The sequence below is a fragment of the Lingula anatina genome, chromosome 10 (genome assembly GCF_051362555.1).
Source record: "Lingula anatina isolate TDL-2025a chromosome 10, LinAna3.0, whole genome shotgun sequence".
Classification (NCBI taxonomy): Eukaryota; Metazoa; Brachiopoda; class Lingulata; order Lingulida; family Lingulidae; genus Lingula; species Lingula anatina.
Genome location: NC_141776.1, coordinates 10,441,449 through 10,469,299, shown reverse-complemented (window position 1 = coordinate 10,469,299; position 27,851 = coordinate 10,441,449). Strand labels below are relative to the sequence as shown.

The following is a 27,851-nucleotide window of genomic DNA, read 5'->3' as shown; positions in this document are numbered from 1 at the left end:
CATGGTGAAATGGTGTTCTAACAGCCTGATTCCAGAAACCCACTGTAAGGAGGAATCTGCATCTGGTATTGGTAGTAAGGAGAAATCTTGATTGGGTATATGTTGCTTTTCAGAAGACAATAATAGGTAATTTGCCACTTCCTACACAAACAAACACAAGTCATCACATCTGATGGTTTGTTTTGAGATAAAATGATTTATTGGAATATTGAAATATTTGTTTTCATAAATTCTCACTCTTCTGGAATCAATTGCTAATAAAATACACTTAAATTAGAAACAGTGAAGTGGTAAGCTTATTTCAGATTTTTATTGTTATTAGGCATCATTTGTACAAATTTCACAAACATTGGACCAGATTTGTCAAAATTATTAACGTTTAACTATTTTAAGCCTTGGAATTTGCCAATGTTTTCAACGTAATTTTCGGTTTTCTCAAATATATTGTCTGAAAAATCACTTTAATTAAACACAGTCAACTGATAATTTTATCTCAGATTTTTACTGTTATTAGGCATCATTTGTACAAATTTCACAAACATATGACCATATTTGTTAAAATTATTAACGTTTAACTATTTTAAGCCTTGGAATTTGCCAATGTTTTCAACGTAATTTTCGGTTTTCTCAAATATATTGTCTGAAAATTACTTTAATTACACACAGTCAACTGATAATTTTATCTCAGATTTTTACTGATATTAGGCATCATTTGTACAAATTTCACAAACATTGGACCAGATTTGTCAAATTTATTAACGTTTAACTATTTTAAGCCTTGGAATTTGCCAAAGTTTTCAACGTCATTTTCGATTTTCTCGAATATATTGTCTGAAAAGTCACTTTAATTACACACAGTCAACTGATAATTTTATCTCAGACTTTTACTGTTATTAGGCATCATTTGTACAAATTTCACAAACATATGACCAGATTTCTTAAAATTATTAACGTTTAACTATTTTAAGCCTTGGAATTTGCCAATGTTTTCAACGTAATTTTCGGTTTTCTCAAATATATTGTCTGAAAAATCACTTTAATTACACACAGTCAACTGATAATTTTATCTCAGATTTTTACTGTTATTAGGCATCATTTGTACAAATTTCACAAACATTGGACCAGATTTGTCAAAATTATTAACGTTTAACTATTTTAAGCCTTGGAATTTGCCAAAGTTTTCAACGTCATTTTCTCAAATATATTGTCTGAAAAGTCACTTTAATTACACACAGTCAACTGATAATTTTATCTCAGTTTTATACTGTTATTAGGCATCATTTGTACAAATTTCACAAACATATGACCATATTTGTTAAAATTATTAACGTTTAACTATTTTAAGCCTTGGAATTTACCAATGTTTTCAATGTAATTTTGAGGTTTCTCGAATATATTGTCTGAAAAATCATTTTCATTTCACACAGTCAACTGCTTAGATTATGTCAGATTTTTATTTTTATTAGGCATCATTTGTACAAATTTCACAAACATTGGACCAGATTTGTTAAAATTATTAACGTTTAAATATTTTACGCCATGGACTTTGCCCTTTTTGCAGGTAAACCTTTCCTTGCAGCCTGGTGGCTTGTTGGTGGACGGACTCTATCTGTCTATTCATGGTTAATGCCTATAGAAAAAACAGGCAGTGAAGGACAACATCAAGAGCAGTGCTATGTCTCATCCATGTGTACAATACATGATATGTGGGAGATCTAGGACATGGTGAAATGGTGTTCTAACAGCCTGATTCCAGAAACCCACTGTAAGGAGGAATCTGCATCTGGTATTGGTAGTAAGGAGAAATCTTGATTGGGTATATGTTGCTTTTCAGAAGACAATAATAGGTAATTTGCCACTTCCTACACAAACAAACACAAGTCATCACATCTGATGGTTTGTTTTGAGATAAAATGATTTATTGGAATATTGAAATATTTGTTTTCATAAATTCTCACTCTTCTGGAATCAATTGGTAATAAAATACACTTAAATTAGAAACAGTGAAGTGATAAGCTTATTTCAGATTTTTATTGTTATTAGGCATCATTTGTACAAATTTCACAAACATTGGACCAGATTTGTCAAAATTATTAACGTTTAACTATTTTAAGCCTTGGAATTTGCCAATGTTTTCAACGTAATTTTCGGTTTTCTCAAATATATTGTCTGAAAAATCACTTTAATTAAACACAGTCAACTGATAATTTTATCTCAGATTTTTACTGATATTAGGCATTATTTGTACAAATTTCACAAACATTGGACCAGATTTGTCAAAATTATTAACGTTTAACTATTTTAAGCCTTGGAATTTGCCAAAGTTTTCAACGTCATTTTCGATTTTCTAGAATATATTGTCTGAAAAGTCACTTTAATTACACACAGTCAACTGATAATTTTATCTCAGACTTTTACTGTTATTAGGCATCATTTGTACAAATTTCACAAACATATGACCAGATTTCTTAAAATTATTAACGTTTAACTATTTTAAGCCTTGGAATTTGCCAATGTTTTCAACGTAAATTTCGGTTTTCTCAAATATATTGTCTGAAAAATCACTTTAATTACACACAGTCAACTGATAATTTTATCTCAGATTTTTACTGATATTAGGCATCATTTGTACAAATTTCACAAACATTGGACCAGATTTGTCAAAATTATTAACGTTTAACTATTTTAAGCCTTGGAATTTGCCAAAGTTTTCAACGTCATTTTCTCGAATATATTGTCTGAAAAGTCACTTTAATTACACACAGTCAACTGATAATTTTATCTCAGATTTTTACTGTTATTAGGCATCATTTGTACAAATTTCACAAACATATGACCAGATTTGTTAAAATTATTAACGTTTAACTATTTTAAGCCTTGGAATTTACCAATGTTTTCAATGTAATTTTGAGGTTTCTCGAATATATGGTCTGAAAAATCATTTTCATTTCACACAGTCAACTGCTTAGATTATGTCAGATTTTTATTTTTATTAGGCATCATTTGTACAAATTTCACAAACATTGGACCAGATTTGTTAAAATTATTAACGTTTAAATATTTTACGCCATGGACTTTGCCCTTTTTGCAGGTAAACCTTTCCTTGCAGCCTGGTGGCTTGTTGGTGGATGGACTCTATCTGTCTATTCATGGTTAATGCCTATAGAAAAAACAGGCAGAGAAGGACAACATCAAGAGCAGTGCTATGTCTCATCCATGTGTACAATACATGATATGTGGGAGATCTAGGACATGGTGAAATGGTGTTCTAACAGCCTGATTCCAGAAACCCACTGTTAGGAGGAATCTGCATCTGGTATTGGTAGTAATGAGAAGTCTTGGTTGGGTATATGTTGCTTTTCAGAAGACAATAATAGGTAATTTGCCACTTCCTACACAAACAAACACAAGTCATCACATCTGATGTTTTATTTGAGATAAAATGATTTATTGGAATATTAAAATATTTGCTTTTGATAAATTCTCACTCTTCCAAAATCAATTGGTAATAAAATACACTTAAATTAGAAATAGTGAAGTGATCAACTTATTTCAGATTTTTATTGTTATTAGGCATCATTTGTACAAATTTCACAAACATATGACCAGATTTGTCAAAATTATTAACGTTTAACTATTTTAAGCCATGGACTTTGCCCTTTTTCCAGGTAAAACTTTCCTTGCGGCCTGGTGGCTTGTTGGTTGACAAACTCTATCTGTCTATTCATGGTTAATGCGTGTAGAAAAAAAACGGGCAGTGAAAGACAACATCAAGAGCAGTGCTATGTCTCATCCATGTGTACAATACTTGATATGTGGGAAGATCTAGGACATGGTGAAATGGTGTTCTAACAGCCTGATTCCAGAAACCCACTGTAAGGAGGAATCTGCATCTGGTATTGGTAGTAAGGAGAAGTCTTGATTGGGTATATGTTGCTTTTTAGAAGACAATAATAGGTAATTTGCCACTTCCTACACAAACAAACACAAGTCATCACATCTGATGTTTTATTTGAGATAAAATGATTTATTGGAATATAGAAATATTTGTTTTCATAAATTCTCACTCTTCTGGAATCAATTGGTAATAAAATACACTTAAATTAGAAACAGTGAAGTGATAAGCTTTTTTCAGATTTTTATTGTTATTAGGCATCATTTGTACAAATTTCACAAACATGTGACCAGATTTGTCAAAATTATTAACGTTTAACTATTTTAAGCCTTGGAATTTGCCAATGTTTTCAACGTAATTTTCGGTTTTCTCAAATATATTGTCTGAAAAATCACTTTAATTAAACACAGTCAACTGATAATTTTATCTCAGATTTTTACTGATATTAGGCATCATTTGTACAAATTTCACAAACATTGGACCAGATTTGTCAAAATTATTAACGTTTAACTATTTTAAGCCTTGGAATTTGCCAAAGTTTTCAACGTCATTTTCGATTTTCTCGAATATATTGTCTGAAAAGTCACTTTAATTACACACAGTCAACTGATAATTTTATCTCAGACTTTTACTGTTATTAGGCATCATTTGTACAAATTTCACAAACATATGACCATATTTGTTAAAAATTATTAACGTTTAACTATTTTAAGCCTTGGAATTTGCCAAAGTTTTCAACGTCATTTTCGATTTTCTCGAATATATTGTCTGAAAAGTCACTTTAATTACACACAGTCAACTGATAATTTTATCTCAGACTTTTACTGTTATTAGGCATCATTTGTACAAATTTCACAAACATATGACCATATTTGTTAAAATTATTAACGTTTAACTATTTTAAGCCTTGGAATTTGCCAATGTTTTCAACGTAATTTTCGGTTTTCTGAAATATATTGTCTGAAAAATCACTTTAATTACACACAGTCAACTGATAATTTTATCTCAGATTTTTACTGATATTAGGCATCATTTGTACAAATTTCACAAACATTGGACCAGATTTGTCAAAATTATTAACGTTTAACTATTTTAAGCCTTGGAATTTGCCAAAGTTATCAACGTCATTTTCTCGAATATATTGTCTGAAAAGTCACTTTAATTACACACAGTCAACTGATAATTTTATCTCAGATTTTTACTGTTATTAGGCATCATTTGTACAAATTTCACAAACATATGACCAGATTTGTTAAAATTATTAACGTTTAACTATTTTAAGCCTTGGAATTTACCAATGTTTTCAAAGTAATTTTGAGGTTTCTCGAATATATTGTCTGAAAAATCATTTTCATTTCACACAGTCAACTGCTTAGATTATGTCAGATTTTTATTTTTATTAGGCATCATTTGTACAAATTTCACAAACATTGGACCAGATTTGTTAAAATTATTAACGTTTAAATATTTTACGCCATGGACTTTGCCCTTTTTGCAGGTAAACCTTTCCTTGCAACCTGGTGGCTTGTTGGTGGACGGACTCTATCTGTCTATTCATGGTTAATGCCTATAGAAAAAACAGGCAGTGAAAGACAACATCAAGAGCAGTGCTATGTCTCATCCATGTGTACAATACATGATATGTGGGAGATCTAGGACATGGTGAAATGGTGTTCTAACAGCCTGATTCCAGAAACCCACTGTAAGGAGGAATCTGCATCTGGTATTGGTAGTAAGGAGAAATCTTGATTGGGTATATGTTGCTTTTCAGAAGACAATAATAGGTAATTTGCCACTTCCTACACAAACAAACACAAGTCATCACATCTGATGGTTTGTTTTGAGATAAAATGATTTATTGGAATATTGAAATATTTGTTTTCATAAATTCTCACTCTTCTGGAATCAATTGCTAATAAAATACACTTAAATTAGAAACAGTGAAGTGGTAAGCTTATTTCAGATTTTTATTGTTATTAGGCATCATTTGTACAAATTTCACAAACATTGGACCAGATTTGTCAAAATTATTAACGTTAAACTATTTTAAGCCTTGGAATTTGCCAATGTTTTCAACGTAATTTTCGGTTTTCTCAAATATATTGTCTGAAAAATCACTTTAATTAAACACAGTCAACTGATAATTTTATCTCAGATTTTTACTGTTATTAGGCATCATTTGTACAAATTTCACAAACATATGACCATATTTGTTAAAATTATTAACGTTTAACTATTTTAAGCCTTGGAATTTGCCAATGTTTTCAACGTAATTTTCGGTTTTCTGAAATATATTGTCTGAAAAATCACTTTAATTACACACAGTCAACTGATAATTTTATCTCAGATTTTTACTGATATTAGGCATCATTTGTACAAATTTCACAAACATTGGACCAGATTTGTCAAAATTATTAACGTTTAACTATTTTAAGCCTTGGAATTTGCCAAAGTTTTCAACGTCATTTTCTCGAATATATTGTCTGAAAAGTCACTTTAATTACACACAGTCAACTGATAATTTTATCTCAGATTTTTACTGTTATTAGGCATCATTTGTACAAATTTCACAAACATATGACCAGATTTGTTAAAATTATTAACGTTTAACTATTTTAAGCCTTGGAATTTACCAATGTTTTCAATGTAATTTTGAGGTTTCTCGAATATATTGTCTGAAAAATCATTTTCATTTCACACAGTCAACTGCTTAGATTATGTCAGATTTTTATTTTTATTAGGCATCATTTGTACAAATTTCACAAACATTGGACCAGATTTGTTAAAATTATTAACGTTTAAATATTTTACGCCATGGACTTTGCCCTTTTTGCAGGTAAACCTTTCCTTGCAACCTGGTGGCTTGTTGGTGGACGGACTCTATCTGTCTATTCATGGTTAATGCCTATAGAAAAAACAGGCAGTGAAAGACAACATCAAGAGCAGTGCTATGTCTCATCCATGTGTACAATACATGATATGTGGGAGATCTAGGACATGGTGAAATGGTGTTCTAACAGCCTGATTCCAGAAACCCACTGTAAGGAGGAATCTGCATCTGGTATTGGTAGTAAGGAGAAATCTTGATTGGGTATATGTTGCTTTTCAGAAGACAATAATAGGTAATTTGCCACTTCCTACACAAACAAACACAAGTCATCACATCTGATGGTTTGTTTTGAGATAAAATGATTTATTGGAATATTGAAATATTTGTTTTCATAAATTCTCACTCTTCTGGAATCAATTGCTAATAAAATACACTTAAATTAGAAACAGTGAAGTGGTAAGCTTATTTCAGATTTTTATTGTTATTAGGCATCATTTGTACAAATTTCACAAACATTGGACCAGATTTGTCAAAATTATTAACGTTTAACTATTTTAAGCCTTGGAATTTGCCAATGTTTTCAACGTAATTTTCGGTTTTCTCAAATATATTGTCTGAAAAATCACTTTAATTAAACACAGTCAACTGATAATTTTATCTCAGATTTTTACTGATATTAGGCATTATTTGTACAAATTTCACAAACATTGGACCAGATTTGTCAAAATTATTAACGTTTAACTATTTTAAGCCTTGGAATTTGCCAAAGTTTTCAACGTCATTTTCGATTTTCTCGAATATATTGTCTGAAAAGTCACTTTAATTACACACAGTCAACTGATAATTTTATCTCAGACTTTTACTGTTATTAGGCATCATTTGTACAAATTTCACAAACATATGACCATATTTGTTAAAAATTATTAACGTTTAACTATTTTAAGCCTTGGAATTTACCAATGTTTTCAAAGTAATTTTGAGGTTTCTCGAATATATTGTCTGAAAAATCATTTTCATTTCACACAGTCAACTGCTTAGATTATGTCAGATTTTTATTTTTATTAGGCATCATTTGTACAAATTTCACAAACATTGGACCAGATTTGTTAAAATTATTAACGTTTAAATATTTTACGCCATGGACTTTGCCCTTTTTGCAGGTAAACCTTTCCTTGCAACCTGGTGGCTTGTTGGTGGACGGACTCTATCTGTCTATTCATGGTTAATGCCTATAGAAAAAACAGGCAGTGAAAGACAACATCAAGAGCAGTGCTATGTCTCATCCATGTGTACAATACATGATATGTGGGAGATCTAGGACATGGTGAAATGGTGTTCTAACAGCCTGATTCCAGAAACCCACTGTAAGGAGGAATCTGCATCTGGTATTGGTAGTAAGGAGAAATCTTGATTGGGTATATGTTGCTTTTCAGAAGACAATAATAGGTAATTTGCCACTTCCTACACAAACAAACACAAGTCATCACATCTGATGGTTTGTTTTGAGATAAAATGATTTATTGGAATATTGAAATATTTGTTTTCATAAATTCTCACTCTTCTGGAATCAATTGCTAATAAAATACACTTAAATTAGAAACAGTGAAGTGATAAGCTTATTTCAGATTTTTATTGTTATTAGGCATCATTTGTACACATTTGACAAACATTGGACCAGATTTGTCAAAATTATTAACGTTTAACTATTTTAAGCCTTGGAATTTGCCAAAGTTTTCAACGTCATTTTCGATTTTCTCGAATATATTGTCTGAAAAGTCACTTTAATTACACACAGTCAACTGATAATTTTATCTCAGACTTTTACTGTTATTAGGCATCATTTGTACAAATTTCACAAACATATGACCATATTTGTTAAAATTATTAACGTTTAACTATTTTAAGCCTTGGAATTTGCCATTGTTTTCAACGTAATTTTCGGTTTTCTCAAATATATTGTCTGAAAAATCACTTTAATTACACACAGTCAACTGATAATTTTATCTCAGATTTTTACTGATATTAGGCATCATTTGTACAAATTTCACAAACATTGGACCAGATTTGTCAAAATTATTAACGTTTAACTATTTTAAGCCTTGGAATTTGCCAAAGCTTTCAACGTCATTTTCTCGAATATATTGTCTGAAAAGTCACTTTAATTACACACAGTCAACTGATAATTTTATCTCAGATTTTTACTGTTATTAGGCACCATTTGTACAAATTTCACAAACATATGACCAGATTTGTAAAAATTATTAACGTTTAACTATTTTAAGCCTTGGAATTTACCAATGTTTTCAATGTAATTTTGAGGTTTCTCGAATATATTGTCTGAAAAATCATTTTCATTTCACACAGTCAACTGCTTAGATTATGTCAGATTTTTATTTTTATTAGGCATCATTTGTACAAATTTCACAAACATTGGACCAGATTTGTTAAAATTATTAACGTTTAAATATTTTACGCCATGGACTTTGCCCTTTTTGCAGGTAAACCTTTTCTTGCAACCTGGTGGCTTGTTGGTGGACGGACTCTATCTGTCTATTCATGGTTAATGCCTATAGAAAAAACAGGCAGTGAAAGACAACATCAAGAGGAGTGCTATGTCTCATCCATGTGTACAATACATGATATGTGGGAGATCTAGGACATGGTGAAATGGTGTTCTAACAGCCTGATTCCAGAAACCCACTGTAAGGAGGAATCTGCATCTGGTATTGGTAGTAAGGAGAAATCTTGATTGGGTATATGTTGCTTTTCAGAAGACAATAATAGGTAATTTGCCACTTCCTACACAAACAAACACAAGTCATCACATCTGATGGTTTGTTTTGAGATAAAATGATTTATTGGAATATTGAAATATTTGTTTTCATAAATTCTCACTCTTCTGGAATCAATTGCTAATAAAATACACTTAAATTAGAAACAGTGAAGTGATAAGCTTATTTCAGATTTTTATTGTTATTAGGCATCATTTGTACACATTTGACAAACATTGGACCAGATTTGTCAAAATTATTAACGTTTAACTATTTTAAGCCTTGGAATTTGCCAAAGTTTTCAACGTCATTTTCGATTTTCTCGAATATATTGTCTGAAAAGTCACTTTAATTACACACAGTCAACTGATAATTTTATCTCAGACTTTTACTGTTATTAGGCATCATTTGTACAAATTTCACAAACATATGACCATATTTGTTAAAATTATTAACGTTTAACTATTTTAAGCCTTGGAATTTGCCATTGTTTTCAACGTAATTTTCGGTTTTCTCAAATATATTGTCTGAAAAATCACTTTAATTACACACAGTCAACTGATAATTTTATCTCAGATTTTTACTGATATTAGGCATCATTTGTACAAATTTCACAAACATTGGACCAGATTTGTCAAAATTATTAACGTTTAACTATTTTAAGCCTTGGAATTTGCCAAAGCTTTCAACGTCATTTTCTCGAATATATTGTCTGAAAAGTCACTTTAATTACACACAGTCAACTGATAATTTTATCTCAGATTTTTACTGTTATTAGGCATCATTTGTACAAATTTCACAAACATATGACCAGATTTGTAAAAATTATTAACGTTTAACTATTTTAAGCCTTGGAATTTACCAATGTTTTCAATGTAATTTTGAGGTTTCTCGAATATATTGTCTGAAAAATCATTTTCATTTCACACAGTCAACTGCTTAGATTATGTCAGATTTTTATTTTTATTAGGCATCATTTGTACAAATTTCACAAACATTGGACCAGATTTGTTAAAATTATTAACGTTTAAATATTTTACGCCATGGACTTTGCCCTTTTTGCAGGTAAACCTTTTCTTGCAACCTGGTGGCTTGTTGGTGGACGGACTCTATCTGTCTATTCATGGTTAATGCCTATAGAAAAAACAGGCAGTGAAAGACAACATCAAGAGCAGTGCTATGTCTCATCCATGTGTACAATACATGATATGTGGGAGATCTAGGACATGGTGAAATGGTGTTCTAACAGCCTGATTCCAGAAACCCACTGTAAGGAGGAATCTGCATCTGGTATTGGTAGTAAGGAGAAGTCTTGGTTGGGTATATGTTGCTTTTCAGAAGACAATAATAGGTAATTTGCCACTTCCTACACAAACAAACACAAGTCATCACATCTGATGTTTTATTTGAGATAAAATGATTTATTGGAATATTAAAATATTTGCTTTTGATTAATTCTCACTCTTCCAAAATCAATTGGTAATAAAATACACTTAAATTAGAAACAGTGAAGTGATCAACTTATTTCAGATTTTTATTGTTATTAAGCATCATTTGTACAAATTTCACAAACATATGACCAGATTTGTCAAAATTATTAACGTTTAACTATTTTAAGCCATGGACTTTGCCCTTTTTCCAGGTAAAACTTTCCTTGCGGCCTGGTGGCTTGTTGGTTGACGGACTCTATCTGTCTATTCATGGTTAATGCGTGTAGAAAAAAAACGGGCAGTGAAAGACAACATCAAGAGCAGTGCTATGTCTCATCCATGTGTACAATACTTGATATGTGGGAAGATCTAGGACATGGTGAAATGGTGTTCTAACAGCCTGATTCCAGAAACCCACTGTAAAGAGGAATCTGCATCTGGTATTGGTAGTAAGGAGAAGTCTTGATTGGGTATATGTTGCTTTTCAGAAGACAATAATAGGTAATTTGCCACTTCCTACACAAACAAACACAAGTCATCACATCTGATGTTTTATTTGAGATAAAATGATTTATTGGAATATTGAAATATTTGTTTTCATAAATTCTCACTCTTCTGGAATCAATTGCTAATAAAATACACTTAAATTAGAAACAGTGAAGTGATAAGCTTATTTCAGATTTTTATTGTTATTAGGCATCATTTGTACAAATTTCACAAACATATGACCAGATTTGTCAAAATTATTAACGTTTAACTATTTTAAGCCTTGGAATTTGCCAATGTTTTCAACGTCATTTTCGGTTTTCTTGAATATATTGTCTGAAAAGTCACTTTAATTACACACAGTCAACTGATAATTTTATCTCAGATTTTTACTGTTATTAGGCATCATTTGTACAAATTTCACAAACATATGACCATATTTGTTAAAATTATTAACATTTAACTATTTTAAGCCTTGGAATTTGCCAATGTTTTCAACGTAATTTTCGGTTTTCTCAAATATATTGTCTGAAAAATCACTTTAATTACACACAGTCAACTGATAATTTTATCTCAGATTTCTACTGATATTAGGCATCATTTGTACAAATTTCACAAACATTGGACCAGATTTGTTAAAATTATTAACGTTTAAATATTTTACGCCATGGACTTTGCCCTTTTTCCAGGTAAACATTTCCTTGCAGCCTGGTGGCTTCTTGGTTGACGGACTCAATCTGTCTATCCATGGTTAATGCCTATAGAAAAAACAGGCAGTGAAAGACAACATCAAGAGCAGTGCTATGTCTCATCCATGTGTACAATACATGATATGTGGGAGATCTAGGACATGGTGAAATGGTGTTCTAACAGCCTCATTCCAGAAACCCACTGTAAGGAGGAATCTGCATCTTGTATTGGTAGTACGGAGAAGTCTTGATTGGGTATATGTTGCTTTTCAGAAGACAATAATAGGTAATTTGCCACTTCCTACACAAACAAACACAAGTCATCACATCTGATGTTTTATTTGAGATAAAATGATTTATTAGAATATTGAAATATTTGTTTTCATAAATTCTCACTCTTCTGGAATCAATTGCTAATAAAATACACTTAAATTAGATACAGTGAAGTGATAAGCTTATTTCAGATTTTTATTGTTATTAGGCATCATTTGTACAAATTTCACAAACATATGACCAGATTTGTGAAAATCATTAACGTTTAACTATTTTAAGCCTTGGAATTTGCCAAAGTTTTCAACGTCATTTTCGATTTTCTCGAATATATTGTGCAATAAGTCACTTTGATTACACGTAGTCAGCTGATAAGCTTATGTCAGATTTTTATTGCTCTTAGGCAATTTTTTTTCAAATTTCACAAATATTAAACTATATTTGTCAAAATTATTAACATTTAACTATTTTAAGCCGTAGAATTTGCCAGTGTTTTCAACGTAATTTTGAGGTTTCTCGAATATATTGTCTGAAAAATCATTTTCATTTCACACAGTCAACTGCTTAGATTATGTCAGATTTTTATTTTTATTAGGCATCATTTGTACAAATTTCACAAACATTGGACCAGATTTGTTAAAATTGTTAACGTTTAAATATTTTACGCCATGGACTTTGCCCTTTTTGCAGGTAAACCTTTCCTTGCAGCCTGGTGGCTTGTTGGTGGACGGACTCTATCTGTCTATTCATGGTTAATGCCTATAGAAAAAACAGGCAGTGAAGGACAACATCAAGAGCAGTGCTATGTCTCATCCATGTGTACAATACATGATATGTGGGAGATCTAGGACATGGTGAAATGGTGTTCTAACAGCCTGATTCCAGAAACCCACTGTAAGGAGGAATATGCATCTGGTATTGGTAGTAAGGAGAAATCTTGATTGGGTATATGTTGCTTTTCAGAAGACAATAATAGGTAATTTGCCACTTCCTACACAAACAAACACAAGTCATCACATCTGATGTTTTATTTGAGATAAAATGATTTATTGGAATATTGAAATATTTGTTTTCATAAATTCTCACTCTTCTGGAATCAATTGGTAATAAAATACACTTAAATTAGAAACAGTGAAGTGATAAGCTTATTTTAGATTTTTATTGTTATTAGGCATCATTTGTACAAATTTCACAAACATATGACCAGATTTGTGAAAATCATTAACGTTTAACTATTTTAAGCCTTGGAATTTGCCAAAGTTTTCAACGTCATTTTCGATTTTCTCGAATATATTGTCTGAAAAGTCACTTTAATTACACACAGTCAACTGATAATTTTATCTCAAATTTTACTGTTATTAGGCATCATTTGTACAAATTTCACAAACATATGACCAGATTTGTTAAAATTATTAACGTTTAACTATTTTAAGCCTTGGAATTTGCCAATGTTTTCAACGTAATTTTCGGTTTTCTCAAATATATTGTCTGAAAAATCACTTTAATTACACGCAGTCAACTGATAATTTTATCTCAGATTTTTACTGATATTAGGCATCATTTGTACAAATTTCACAAACATTGGACCAGATTTGTTAAAATTATTAACGTTTAAATATTTTAAGTCATGGACTTTGCCCTTTTTCCAAGTAAACCTTTCCTTGCAGACTGGTGGCTTGTTGGTGGACGGACTCTATCTGTCTATTCATGGTTAATGCCTATAGAAAAAACAGACAGTGAAAGACAACATCAAGAGCAGTGCTATGTCTCATCCATGTGTACAATACATGATATGTGGGAAGATCTAGGACATGGTGAAATGGTGTTCTAACAACCTCATTCCAGGAACCCACTGTAAGGAGGAATCTGCATCTGGTATTGGTAGTAAGGAGAAGTCTTGATTGGGTATATGTTGCTTTTCAGAAGACAATAATAGGTAATTTGCCACTTTCTACACAAACAAACAAACAAACACAAGTCATCACATCTGATGTTTTATTTGAGATAAAATGATTTATTGGAATATTGAAATATTTGTTTTCATAAATTCTCACTCTTCTGGAATCAATTGCTAATAAAATACACTTAAATTAGAAACAGTGAAGTGATAAGCTTATTTCAGATTTTTATTGTTATTAGGCATCATTTGTACAAATTTCACAAACATGTGACCAGATTTGTCAAAATTATTAACGTTTAACTATTTTAAGCCTTGGAATTTGCCAATGTTTTCAACGTAATTTTTGGTTTTCTCAAATATATTGTCTGAAAAATCACTTTAAATACACATAGTCAACTGATAATTTTATCTCAGATTTTTACTGATATTAGGCATCATTTGTACAAATTTCACAAACATTGGACCAGATTTGTTAAAATTATTAACGTTTAACTATATTACGCCATGGACTTTGCCCTTTTTCCAGGTAAACATTTCCTTGCAGCCTGGTGGCTTCTTGGTTGACGGACTCAATCTGTCTATCCATGGTTAATGCCTATAGAAAAAACAGGCAGTGAAGGACAACATCAAGAGCAGTGCTATGTCTCATCCATGTGTACAATACATGATATGTGGGAAGATCTAGGACATGGTGAAATGGTGTTCTAACAACCTCATTCCAGAAACCCACTATAAGGAGGAATCTGCATCTGGTATTGGTAGTAAGGAGAAGTCTTAATTGGGTATATGTTGCTTTTCAGAAGACAATAATAGGTAATTTGCCACTTCCTAAACAAACAAACACAAGTCATCACATCTGATGTTTTATTTGAGATAAAATGATTTATTGGAATATTGAAATATTTGTTTTCATAAATTGTCACTCTTCTGGAATCAATTGCTAATAAAATACACTTAAATTAGAAACAGTGAAGTGGTAAGCTTATTTCAGATTTTTATTGTTATTAGGCATCATTTGTACAAATTTCACAAACATGTGACCAGATTTGTGAAAATTATTAACGTTTAACTATTTTAAGCCTTGGAATTTGCCAAAGTTTTCAACGTCATTTTGGATTTTCTGGAATATATTGTGCAAAAAGTCACTTTGATTACACGTAGTCAACTGATAAGCTTATGTCAGATTTTTATTGCTCTTAGGCACTTTTTTTCAAATTTCACAAATATTAAACCATATTTGTCAAAATTATTAACGTTTAACTATTTTAAGCCTTGGAATTTGCCAATGTTTTCAACGTAATTTTCGGTTTTCTCAAATATATTGTCTGAAAAATCACTTTAATTACACACAGTCAACTGATAATTTTATCTCAGATTTTTACTGATATTAGGCATCATTTGTACAAATTTCACAAACATTGGAGCAGATTTGTTTAAATTATTAACGTTTAACTATTTTAAGTCATGGACTTTGCCCTTTTTCCAGGTAAACCTTTTCTTTTCAATGTAATTTTCGGTTTTCTCGAATATATTGATTGTGTTTCATTAGACACAGGCAGCTCTTATCTCAGATTGTTCAAATTTTAGAAAAATTTGAACAATCTGAGATTTTTCAAAATTATTAATGTTCAGCTATTTGTATCCATGAAAATCGCCAGTCTTTTTAACATAATGTTCAGTTTTCTTGAATATATTGTCCGAAAAATCATTTTCATTACATACAGTCTACTGATAATCTTATCTCAGATTTTTAATGTTTGTAAGCCTCGTTTGTACAAATTTCACAAACATTGGACTAGATTTGTCTAAATTATTAACGCCTAACTTTTTTAAGCCATTGTTTTTCAAAATAATTTAAAGTTTTTATCAAATATATTGTCCAAAAATACAAATTCATTGGACACAGTCATTAGACACAGTCAACTGATAAACTTATCCCAGTCTCTTTTAACTGTAAATTCTGCAGTGAATAGCAATATCATGTAGAACCTGGGTAGTCAATAACACTGATATCCACATCACATGCATACAAACAGGTGTTATGGGGTGCTGAATATATGACTGTAATATTTAGGTATTTACTCACATCAACTCATCAAGGTAATGCAATGTTTTAAAAGAGATCATTGACTATTTTTTCAACAGTACAGTCTTAGTGGGAATGATAGTTGTGTCTTTAGTTTAGTAGAGTTGCTTGCAAAGAAAGCACTTAACAGTGAACTCATCACATACAGCAGTTAGAGAGAGGACACACTTTTTATGGCAGCAATCTCCAGCCTCAGCTGTTTGAGACTATATTTTTTGTATAAAATATGAACGCAGAGCAGATGAAATTACATGGGAACATGTTTACATGTATTAAATGTATTGTTCTAATTTATATAAATACTGTTTCTTTGATTTATTGATAAAGACATTTAAAAGGTCTTAAGACGTAGTTTTTGTTATTGTGTACCTTTAGTTCTTTTACGTAAATGTATGATTTTATGATATATATTTGATTTCAATTCTAACGCAGTTCTTGAAAAGGTATTATAGATGTTTTGATGTCTTTTATGTCTTTCTTAGAATTAGCTTTTACATATAATAAATTTAGCATTGCTATGCAACATAAAGATTTGAATAATAATTGTCATCATTATTTAATTGTATAAAATGGATATTACCAAAAAAAAATTGATTATTGAGAAAGGATTTTTTTTTTTTGGGGGGGGGATACCACTTCAGTTGGTATAAAAGAAATTCTAACCATTTTTTATCTTTCAGCACTGTTTTGAAAATAACATAAAGAAAGTACCAGTACAGTGTTAATTTCCAAGTCCAGGTGACTTTGTGTCTCCAAGAATGCCGTAACTATACTGTTAATCCAACGGATTTGCTTAAAGATTATCATCGAAAAATCAAAATATAATAACTGAAGTTACTTGATACAAGAATAAGAGAACTTTTCCCAAAACTCTTTTGTACAAACACGTGTCACCTGCATCGCCATTGCCTTTGCCTTGCACTTTCAGCGATAACACAATAAGTGGATAGACATTTTACTTTTTGTTTTCAAACTTTCGGAACATTCATAAAATGCAGGTTGATTTCAAAAATCGGCATGATCAAGCCATTTTGTCAAAAGTAAAGCTGTTTTTTCACTTTTTTCAGCATATTTAATCCACCATAATATAGATACCATGAAAAATGTCATATTTTGCTTTAAAACATTTTGACTGATTTAAAGGACAAATATACAGATCAAATTCAAAAATTAGCTTGACCGTTCATTTTTGTAAATGCCCATGTCACCTGCAGTGCAATATGCAATGTTGCATCATAATTGAAGAAAAACCTAACTTGGGCCCTTCTGCCATAGTGACCACTGAAGGAAAACTATGCCACTTGCTATTCTCAAATTTACATGAAAGAAACCTAGAACTAAAATACAGCTTCAGTTGGAAAACAAGCCTGATTGGTTAATTTTTCTTTTTTTTTTTTGGGGGGGGGGGGGAATTTTAATTTTTCACATATTGGCATTTTCGACTTTGAACCTCCATGGGCTTGAATACTTTTACTAGTCACATGTTACTTATGATTTTCAAACTTGCAAAGCAGAAACACGGGACTTAAATGCAGCCTGAGTTGGAAAAGCAGTCTAATTGCCTTCTTTTTCTGGAAGTTAATCATTTTTGTGAAAATGTTCATTTTTCAAATATTGCCATTTTCAGTGTGGAACTTAGAACTCCCACGGGCATGAAGCTGAAGGGTAATCAAATTTTCTAAATGTCTGTGTAATTTATAGTAGACAATTAAAAATTTTTTAGTAATATAATTGTTAATCATCATGTAATGCTGCATCAAAATGGATAAAAATGTACTCCATCCACAATCGTTATGAAATAAAAACAGTGTTACTTAATTTTTTTTTAACAAGAATGATTCTTAGGATTGACATACAGTTCAAATCAGAAAACCAACTCTGTTGGATTATACATTTTTATTGAATGTATGCAATTTTTTGTGAAGATTTCATTTTTCTCATTCTGCCATTTTCAAAGTGTGAACTTAAAGTCTCATGGGCCTGAAGCCTTATGCCCATTACACATTTTACTTACATTGGTATTACCAGTTGTGCATAATTAAAATTTGTTGTAGACAGTTAAGCATAATGTAATATTGCATCAGAATTGGCAGTAGCCTATTTTGTGCATTATTATTTTCTGCTTTTTGTCTGTACACTTGACAGCTTTGATGCTTGTTTTTTGAATTAATGCAGTTTTTTGTGAAAGTTTCATTTTTTCAGGAGCTCATTCTGGCATTTTCCAAGTGTGAACTTGAACTCTCATAGGCCTGAAGCCTTATGCTTGTTACACATTTTACTTTCATTGGTATTAGCTGTTGTGCATAATTAAAATTTGATGCTGACTTTGCTTAATGTATTATTGCATCAAAATTGCCAGTAGCCTGTTTTGTGCATTATTACTTCCTGCTTTTTGTCTGTACATTTGACAGTTTTGCTGCCTTGTTTTGTAATGTACCCCACTCTGAATTTCAGATTCCATACATGAGCAAATCGCAAAGGTACAGTACTACTACACCGGCGCCAACAACTCTACAATTTCAGAGGGAGATGCTGAAGAAAGAGACGAAGGTGGTACTTTACTGCTACTGTTACTGAGACTGAAATGGATTCTGAGACTGAGGACAGTCTGGTTCATGATTCCATTGACAGAGATTTAAAGTGACACCTATTCTCTTAATCTATCAACGCCTTGGCGCTGGAAAAGTAGGTTACAGTACACGCACTTCAGGAAGACCAGAGCGAATCTGATTTTATATCACAATAGGAAAGAATAAACTATAAACAGGGGCGGATCCAGCGATATTTTCTGACAGTCTTCCAAATTATCTTTGTTAATTCGTCCTCAATTTTTGACCGTCTTCCGACAGAAAATATTAGATACCCGTCAATGTAAACTAAAAAATCTGACCGTCTTCCGGAAGACCCAGAAGACGGCCTAAATTCGGCCCTTTATTAAATGGTGAAGCAGTACAAATAATTGAGCGTTTCGTCTCACTACACCGACGACGTGGCGTTACACACGGAACCATTAACAAAAAGCAGTAGACTTGCGCTTGGAAAAAGAATATCTAAGACCCACCCTTATAAAACACTAGTACTTGGATTATCAGCGTTACATCCGTTCTGGACTATGCTTCGGGAGTCTGTGGATTCTTACAGTGAAAGCGCTAAAAATAAAGCAATCCACGGGACCCGGACTGGCTACCATGTCAGCACTGTAAATGGTTAAACACGGTACAAAACTGGAACAGGGCGTTGTCCGTTGAACAACCGCGTATCACGAAACACGTGCTTGAGATAGACTAGCTCTGCGTTAAGAAATTGGTGCAAACTTTCGAAAAAAGAAAATGTGATGATTATTATTTATTTAATTGATAGTTAATTTGTTATTACTATTGTCATTGTTATTTTCTATTTTATTATAAATTTTTGCCCTGCGAAAACGTGCTATCTTATTAACAAATTGTTCCATAATAGGGCCAGGGGTATACCCTTTTCACCATAATAAAACAGTATTCTATTCTAGTTGTGCTTTCTCTTTGTATACAGTAATTTGAACGACGAAAAGAATAAACCAGTTAGCAGAAAAAAACGTTACATTTACATGTACAAACCTTTCGGCTCCACAAATCTATAGTAAACAATTTATAGTAGTTTCGGCTCCACAAATCTATAGTAAACAATATATATTAATTGAGCAAAATACCTCTAAATGTTTAAACTGCGATGTGCTGGTAATGATAATGATAATAACCTAATACATTTGGAATTGAGGTATGACCTAGGGATTCACAACGAGATGTAACTTTTTAGATTGGATATAAGTCGCATCTTGTCTTCTCTAAGACAATTGATTTTTATTGGGTTCATTCATTCTACCAGCGAAATCTGACTGCTGCCACTGGTCACTTGAAATAATGTTTGATGGCTGACAAAGCGTGATTGTTTTGCCGTTATGATTTAAGTAAACCCGAATTGCCTTCCCGGGATCGGAATCCATTATAGTGCCCTATCACATAACAAAGACCAATGCCTAAATCGAGGCCCCTGTACGGAGGGTGGTCAACTATACATTATTATGTAAACCAGGTGAGCACGTCACTTTGCTGAGAGGTATTCAGATAGGACCAAGGTCAGTTGGAAAAGAAGGAAGTCTCACTGCTACAATTTCCACATGTAGGCCGAAATTCTGACACTGAAACTGCAGTAATCTGTTGTAATTACCGGAGAGATAATATAAAATTGCACTTCTGATTATGTGTGGATGACATTTTCCCAAAAACGGTACGTTTTCTATTGAAGTCGTATTGACCATGGGGACATATACCTGACGTGAACGTCACTTTCTCCTTGAAGTCCAAAATGAGCTTGAAGTAAAATAGCTTATTTTCTGTTATTTTCTCTAGAGGGAACTCGCTTTCCAATAAAGAAGCAAGAAGATTATTCCAGTTGTCCAGAGACATGTTATTCCATCTTAAACAAAGCAAGAAGACAAGGCAGGTGGCTGTATATGTAGCTCTTAATTGGGTGCCCTTTGATTCCTAACCATAGCATTTTTTTCAAAGAATCAAGTATCTCTGTTTTTAAGAGTAAACTAAAAAAAGTAATAATTTTACTGTAAATTAAGTTCGTGGTTGTATAGAATGTGTTGTTTAATATATTTATTTATATGATATGATTTTCATATTTCGTCATGAATTTCGAAAGGGATTGCTATAATAGTTATATTCTTATTTACAGAACATTTAGATACTGTCTCGTGAATGTGAATTTTAATTTATATCATTTTCATTTAATTCCAGTGACTCTTAACTACCGTTTATGAAAATGGATTCGCCCCCAACAAAGATATCTACTTCGTGTTCGACAGCGCCCGCACCCATGTCAAGATTGTCTCACTTGCCGAAGTTTGTCTTATAGTTAATTTGCAGGGTTGACATTTGATTTGGTTTAAAATGTAATGTTTGTATTGTGTTGTAATAATATTCTGCATCAGAACGTGCATCAAACTAAGAGCAGCGTGTAACGGGTGTTTTATTCACGGAACTTCTGGTAAAAATGAACCAAATCCAAGCGTCAACCCTGCACGTCACTAGTTTATTGCTTGAGATATGTAAATAAGTCGTAGCACAGCTCTCTATTTACACACGGCGTACTTATTGTAATTTGTTTATTTTTTGTTTATACCTATAAATTCTTGAACCTGAAAGGGACAGTTTTGGAGTGCTCTTTAAACAGAAGTCATTGAAATCATTTTCGTGCTTAAGTGATGCATAAAAACGAAAAATTATTTTAAAAAATATTGTAGAATTATCACTAAGTGATGTCCAGGTAGAACGTGATGCTGGCACGACTGGTTTTCTGTTTGACTGTAAAATATGTGTGGGCGAATATGTAATAAGACTATTTGTTTATTCATATCAAATTGGATACAAATACTTATTTTGATGAAGTTCAATTTTGAAAAGGAAAAAATGTCGCACTTCCATTACGTAAAATGCATACAAGAATCTTTTATTGTGGGTGCATTTGAAGAAGTGAAATAGAAGTAAATATTCAATAAACTGTTAATACAAATTATTATATTAAAATAACAGCAGTATGAAATTGTAAAATGTGCTCAAGTTATTGCAGAAATGTCCACACTTATTGAAACGGATTTTTCTAAAATTGTGAATATGCTGTTATGACGCATGCTAAGAATGAATGGTTTCCGGTGTTTTGATATAGTTTGTCTGATCAGTGACACACCCATAGTTTTATTGCTGTGAAGGGGTAGAAATGTTTGTGTTTTCAGAAAATCAAACCTGGGGTTGGGGCAGTTTTTTTTTTTACAAAATTAATGTTTTTGTTTTTACAGAAGGGAAATTGACCTTTCGCCTGCAGAACAAAGAGGAAATGTTTGATGTTCACAAAAAATGGATTGTAGAAAATTTTTCCTTTTGGCATCTTTTGTCAATTAAAATGCATATGTAGGATTGGCATTTATCGCATCCTTATGCAACTCAAAATTTTGAGTACTTCTTTTCAAATCCGTATCGAAAAGTCGCGTGTTTCTTTTTATGTTGTTCTTGTACCCGGTACTTTCTTAATTCTATTTTTCGGTCGGGATCAAGGGGTGATTGCGAAGAAAATGGAAGATTAGATACCAGTCCTTCTTGTGCTGCTGGGTTATTGTTGCTAATGTTTCTTGGTCACTGAACACCGGAGACCGTTGAGTTGATAAGCATTTTCTGAGTAAATGTGCTTAGTTACTTTAAGTAAACTGTTTTTCCACGACATTTTCAATTTTCTTTACATATTATTCTTAAAAATTACTATGATTGGGGTAAGGTTGTAAACTGACCATGTCTTCATGCTGTTCTTGATTCGCACGATGCGTAAATTTAAGTGTTCGCTCAAAATTGTGCCACCTAAATCCTATTTTAATATTTAAAGAGGGGGAAAAAGTGACGCAAAATACATGTATGAGGTACTTCAATTATCTATGTGAAATGCATTCATCAAATTTACTGAATTGAATAATGTTTGGCTGCTGTTTGGTGTTGTGTACAAAAATCAGCATGGAGACACAGAGTAAGATGTGGTGTCGTGAGTGTGTACCCCCGTGGAGGGGGTAACGTTTACAGCCCTGTAGCCAGCAATTTCAAAGGGGGAGGGGAGTCTTTTTCTTAAAAATGGACCTTTTTACCTTAAAATCTTCATGTACTTAGATTAAATTTTACTCAGAGTGGACCTTTTCCCAGCAAAAAGGGTAACCTTCATTTGAACCCCCCCCCCCCCCGAACCCCCTGGCTACGGGCCTGGCTTACATGAGATCGTATGCATTTTGAATTTTGGATGTCGTTATTAATCTTGAATTTGGATAAAATGTCCCTCGGTGAAATTTTTGTTCAGTCACAAGACAAATACACCAATTTCAACTTTGAATGATAGTTGTAAAATATATCACGTCCAATCTTCAACCAAAATGATTTATATTGAGCGACAATTTTCAAAATGAACCTGCGACACATTTAGTCATGGATAGTTGTATTTAGCTTGATTTACACCTCGAAATGCGAAGTCGTTATGAAAATTGCTTTTTATATAGAGCCAAAAAGTAATGTTCGTTTTTGCATACATCTGTATGGTGCAATTGCTAGTATTTGTTATAATAAACGTACATATATAAGTTGTAAGTTGTAATAGTAGTTTCAAAATGTGCAAAATGTCTGTCGTTTATTCCTAACTATCTTTTCTTCAGCTCGACTCGAACCTACAGCCATCAATTTCCTCGCTTTCTTCTCTATTTTGATCTGTCACCTTACCTATTGAGCCACTGTCTCAACTTACTTGTACTAGTATCATGCATGATCCTCTTGTAGGTGTTTAAATTGTTTATTTGGAATTATTTTTTGCAAAAGGTAATTTGCTGGGACCTAGAGGCGCCAGGAATCGAACTGGGGACCTTCTGTCTCAGAGGCAAGCGCGTTACCTACTTCTCTAAGTGTTCCCACCCACCCTCCCCGGGTAGACTTTCTTCTTATAGTAACCAAAGGAAAATTACTAATAGCACTCCTTTGTAATTCCAAAGTGCCCGAGCCAGGAATCGAACCCCAACCCCAGGCTACCACTGAACCATGTAGCTGTCAGTAAAAACGCTAAGACATTTTGTATATTTAATAAAAGTTTTATTAAGAGCAATAAGCAATACAAATTGCTTTTATGTATTCAATTATTTATAAAACATATATCTGTAAAATATCATCGTCTTCAGTCTTTTTATTACTACAAGTTAAAAAGCGTTTAGTATCTGAAAGAATATTATGATATTATAGTATAACATTATTATGTCTGCATTTAAATTCACTTACAGGTGTAAAAATATAACATTCTTATATATTCGACTTGACAAATAAACTATCTACCACACTAATGGTCTTATGTTTGTTCTTAATGACAAAAACAATATATTTCAACTTCTTCATTAAATTAGAAAAAAAAAAAAACAATGGTGGATCTAGTCTCCGCCCTCCCGATGGTGAGAGACCCATTTTGGATTAACATGATCAAGTTCTCAAAATACTCCATCTCGCCCCAAATGTCAACATCTGACTCCTTTCAAATGTTCTGGATCCGCCATTGTTTTTCTCTATATAAAAATGAAAATTATGAGATATTTATGAAATGCTCTGTTTAAAATTGGACGCTTTTTTCAGTCAGACACTTATCGTTGGGAGCAAAAAACGGACACGCATTGTCGTTATGTTTGGCCAAAAAAGTGTCAAAAGTTCTACATAAAAACATATACACGTTTATACAGCTATTGCCAAACTGGAAAGACTAATGAACATTAGATAGTAAAACGAATATGAAATTTAAAAAAATTCCTTGCAAAAACTACTTAAAGAACAAACTACATGTTCACTTATGAAATTTGGGTTAAAATCCAATGAGCAGATCATATTTCCTACATCTATTTTCAATTAGAAAACAAACTACATTTACATGAAATCTGGCTTAAAATCCAAGGGACAGATCACGATTTTCTCATATTTCCTAAATGCATTTTCAATTCGAAAAAAAAAACCTTCTGAACATAAATTGTTCTAAATTCGAATAAATATTAAAAATTTCTGTATCATCTGGTCGGTAGATAATGATGCTGTTAAGACAGAATTGCCGAAATTGTTAAATTTGGAAAATAAAGCAATTTTCATTCCCATAAATGTATTTGTTCAACAGATTAATGGCAAAAACATATATTTCAGGACAAAACGTGTACATATTTTACGTTGTAAGAACTACGTTCAGAGATAAGTAAAACACGAAAGTAGTTTCTTTTCCGTCATATGAATGGTATTTACATGAACTAAATCAGCTTTTCAAGAAGGGATTTTTCTCAAATGGAAATGAAACTTCTTAATTCTACATCACTTTTGACACAAAATAATCGATCTTGATTCGTAAAATGGCATGTCTTACTCAACAAGACAGCAAATGCTCAAATTTCAAGAGACGATAATCCTTTTTCCCTTCTGAACATTGAAAAAAGACACACAATGAGCTTCAGTCGTTTCATTTTTGATTTCAGTACATTTGGAGAATGAGACTGAAGTTAACTCACGCCGGGGCCGGTAAAAAAAAAAGAAATTAAGAATTCGACACTGGACTTGTAGAATTTATAAATGGATTCGATAATGTGTTCATTGGTGATTTAGGTGAAATTGTTGAATATTACAGAAAAAATATTTAGCTTTAAACCGACATAAAATTGGTATATTTTTGCGTACTTAATTCGCATCTAAACTAGAAAGTCATCCCTTGCTGTCTTGCTGAAGAATACCACATATAGTACCATTTCACATTGTCACGTGTGACAAACTTGACACTACGACAGTATACAACATACTTCAATACAATAAAGCAAGTTTTCTAACTGATGACCATGCATTCTGATATATGATTACGTTTAAGATATGTAACATTTAATTCGTAAATCACCTCAAATTCGTGTTGCTGTATTGATATAAAGTACGTAAAAGACACCTTTGGACAGAGCCTTTTCAACTCCGTTCAAAACAGCATTTTGAGAATTTCACATCTTATGTCCTGAAAGGTTAAACTTAAAATATGTCAGGCAGAAATCAATACAACTTTAATTTAGCTCAGATATTTTAATGAAATGAAATAATATATATTAATTTTTGAAATATTGCCAATATTCGAAATGGAAGTATCACTGTATACTGCTATAACCCCTAAATACTTGAATTATGTTCTTTACTTCGGAAATGGACGTTTGTTACTATACCTATATCATATTCTATAATTCCACTACCAACCGCTCACTAAATATCAACATGTCAATTGCCAGACTCTTACAAGACATTTCACAGCATTTTCCCCTCCTTGGTCATTTCTCACGGTAAACTTCCACTGCCACTACTTTTTCTACCGACGAAGTTCAAAATACTGAACATGAAGTGCAACTGCATCTTCCTTTGTTTCATGAGACGTGATGAGATGAAGTGAAGGAGGAAATAAATGGTACGTGGGGAAAATATTGGGAAATGGTCAAAACCACTCTTAAGCAAACGGGCATCAAAAAACTTTTCAAAAATAATTCACTATTAACTTAATACCTGACATTGACTTCTTAAAACGTTATATTGATATGGCTGAAATTACGATATTCGTATACTTAATATCTAAGCCGCCTTCGCTCCACTTCCAGATCACTCAGCACTGAGGCAGTGACGTCTCCTTCCAGGCTGTCCATCCCATTACATTCATGGTAGGGGGAGGTGGCAGGCTGAAGTGACCGCCTTTTCTTTTCAACTCTCACCAATATTTTACGGATGGAACTTCATTTGTACTTTACAACATTAAAAATACAGTGGACGACGTTTGTGTTCAGTATATTTTAAAAAATGCCAGACGAAAATCAACTTCAGATCCTTATCCACCCCAAATTGAAACAACATTTTGTAGGTCACTAGCTGTCTTTATATGACTCAATATTGTTCACTGATTTGAATATCTGAGCAGTTTTTGCTATGTTTGACCAAGTAGACCTTACGATAGAGACTGCGGTGTTTTGATTCTGATGCTGTCTCAACCATGATTGTGACAAATATCACCCCATTGTGTTAGTGAAGACATAACGCGAGGTGGGGAGGGGGGGTGAGGAAAAGTTCATAAAGAAATTACCTTATAAGCCATTGGAAATGACAATGTGATATTTTAGTTTAAATTAGATGTAGACGAACCATTCAATATATGTTGAAAGAAAACGACACAAATATAATTGTGGCAGTGTAGGGGAGACCAGAGCTAGTTGGCCCAGTTAGAAACTTTTGGCCTTGTAGAGCCAACTAGGAATGAATTAGAGTAACAAAACCGGTTTCAAAGTAAGTCCCATCAACTAAGCTACGTTTGCAACGTCATTATTTTTCAAATATATTGCCAGATGGCTCACAATTTGACAAATAAAAAACTCAGTTGACGTGAGGGGGGCCAACTTGAGGCAGATTTATTGAGGTTTCCGTACGTCTCGTTCTATGGAGGGCTTATGTGTTGCAAGGACCAAAATATCTATCAATAAAATTTGCTTTGTTTTACTTACGAATAAATTAATAATCGTATAAAGCAGGTTTTTAATGAATGAAAACAAATAATAAATTTTCGTTTTTTAAAAAGAAAGTAACAAATTCAGTTTTAAACCATTGAGTTTGTTTCAACAATGGGCTCTAGCTCTGTTGCGCGCAAAGGTTTGTGGGTAATATGAGGGTCCAACTTGATCCGAGTCAAGGGGGGCAACTAGTCCCGGGTGCACATTTTTTTATTTTAAAGGATGGCAGTCATTTATGGTGTTAGAATGAGCAACGATGATACATCTCTGTGAAACTTGAAACAATGAGCTTTAGTTTGATGCCCTATACATATATTATATTGGATCAAAAGCCTATGAAAATAGATTTTTAAATCTCTCAAACAAAATTACATTTAAGTGCAAAATTCCTTTTTT

The 27,851-nt window shown here is 32.3% G+C and overlaps 1 protein-coding gene and 1 long non-coding RNA gene across 3 annotated transcripts in view; one reads left to right on the top strand and one right to left on the bottom strand.

Moving 5' to 3' along the window:
* LOC106172929 (alpha-1,6-mannosylglycoprotein 6-beta-N-acetylglucosaminyltransferase A) overlaps nt 1-27,851 on the bottom strand; it is a 379,609-nt gene that overhangs the window by 278,499 nt on the left and 73,259 nt on the right. The gene's annotated exons all lie outside the window — the stretch shown is intronic.
* Nucleotides 17,768-23,580, top strand: LOC106158012 (uncharacterized). 2 transcript variants are annotated; one of them, XR_015331443.1, is made up of 4 exons: nt 17,768-18,022; nt 18,812-20,555; nt 20,746-20,851; nt 21,142-23,580. It is a non-coding gene; the product is annotated as an uncharacterized LOC106158012 (long non-coding RNA). The 2 variants fall into 2 exon arrangements; XR_015331442.1 differs by having other exon boundaries at nt 17,777-18,022; nt 20,746-20,835.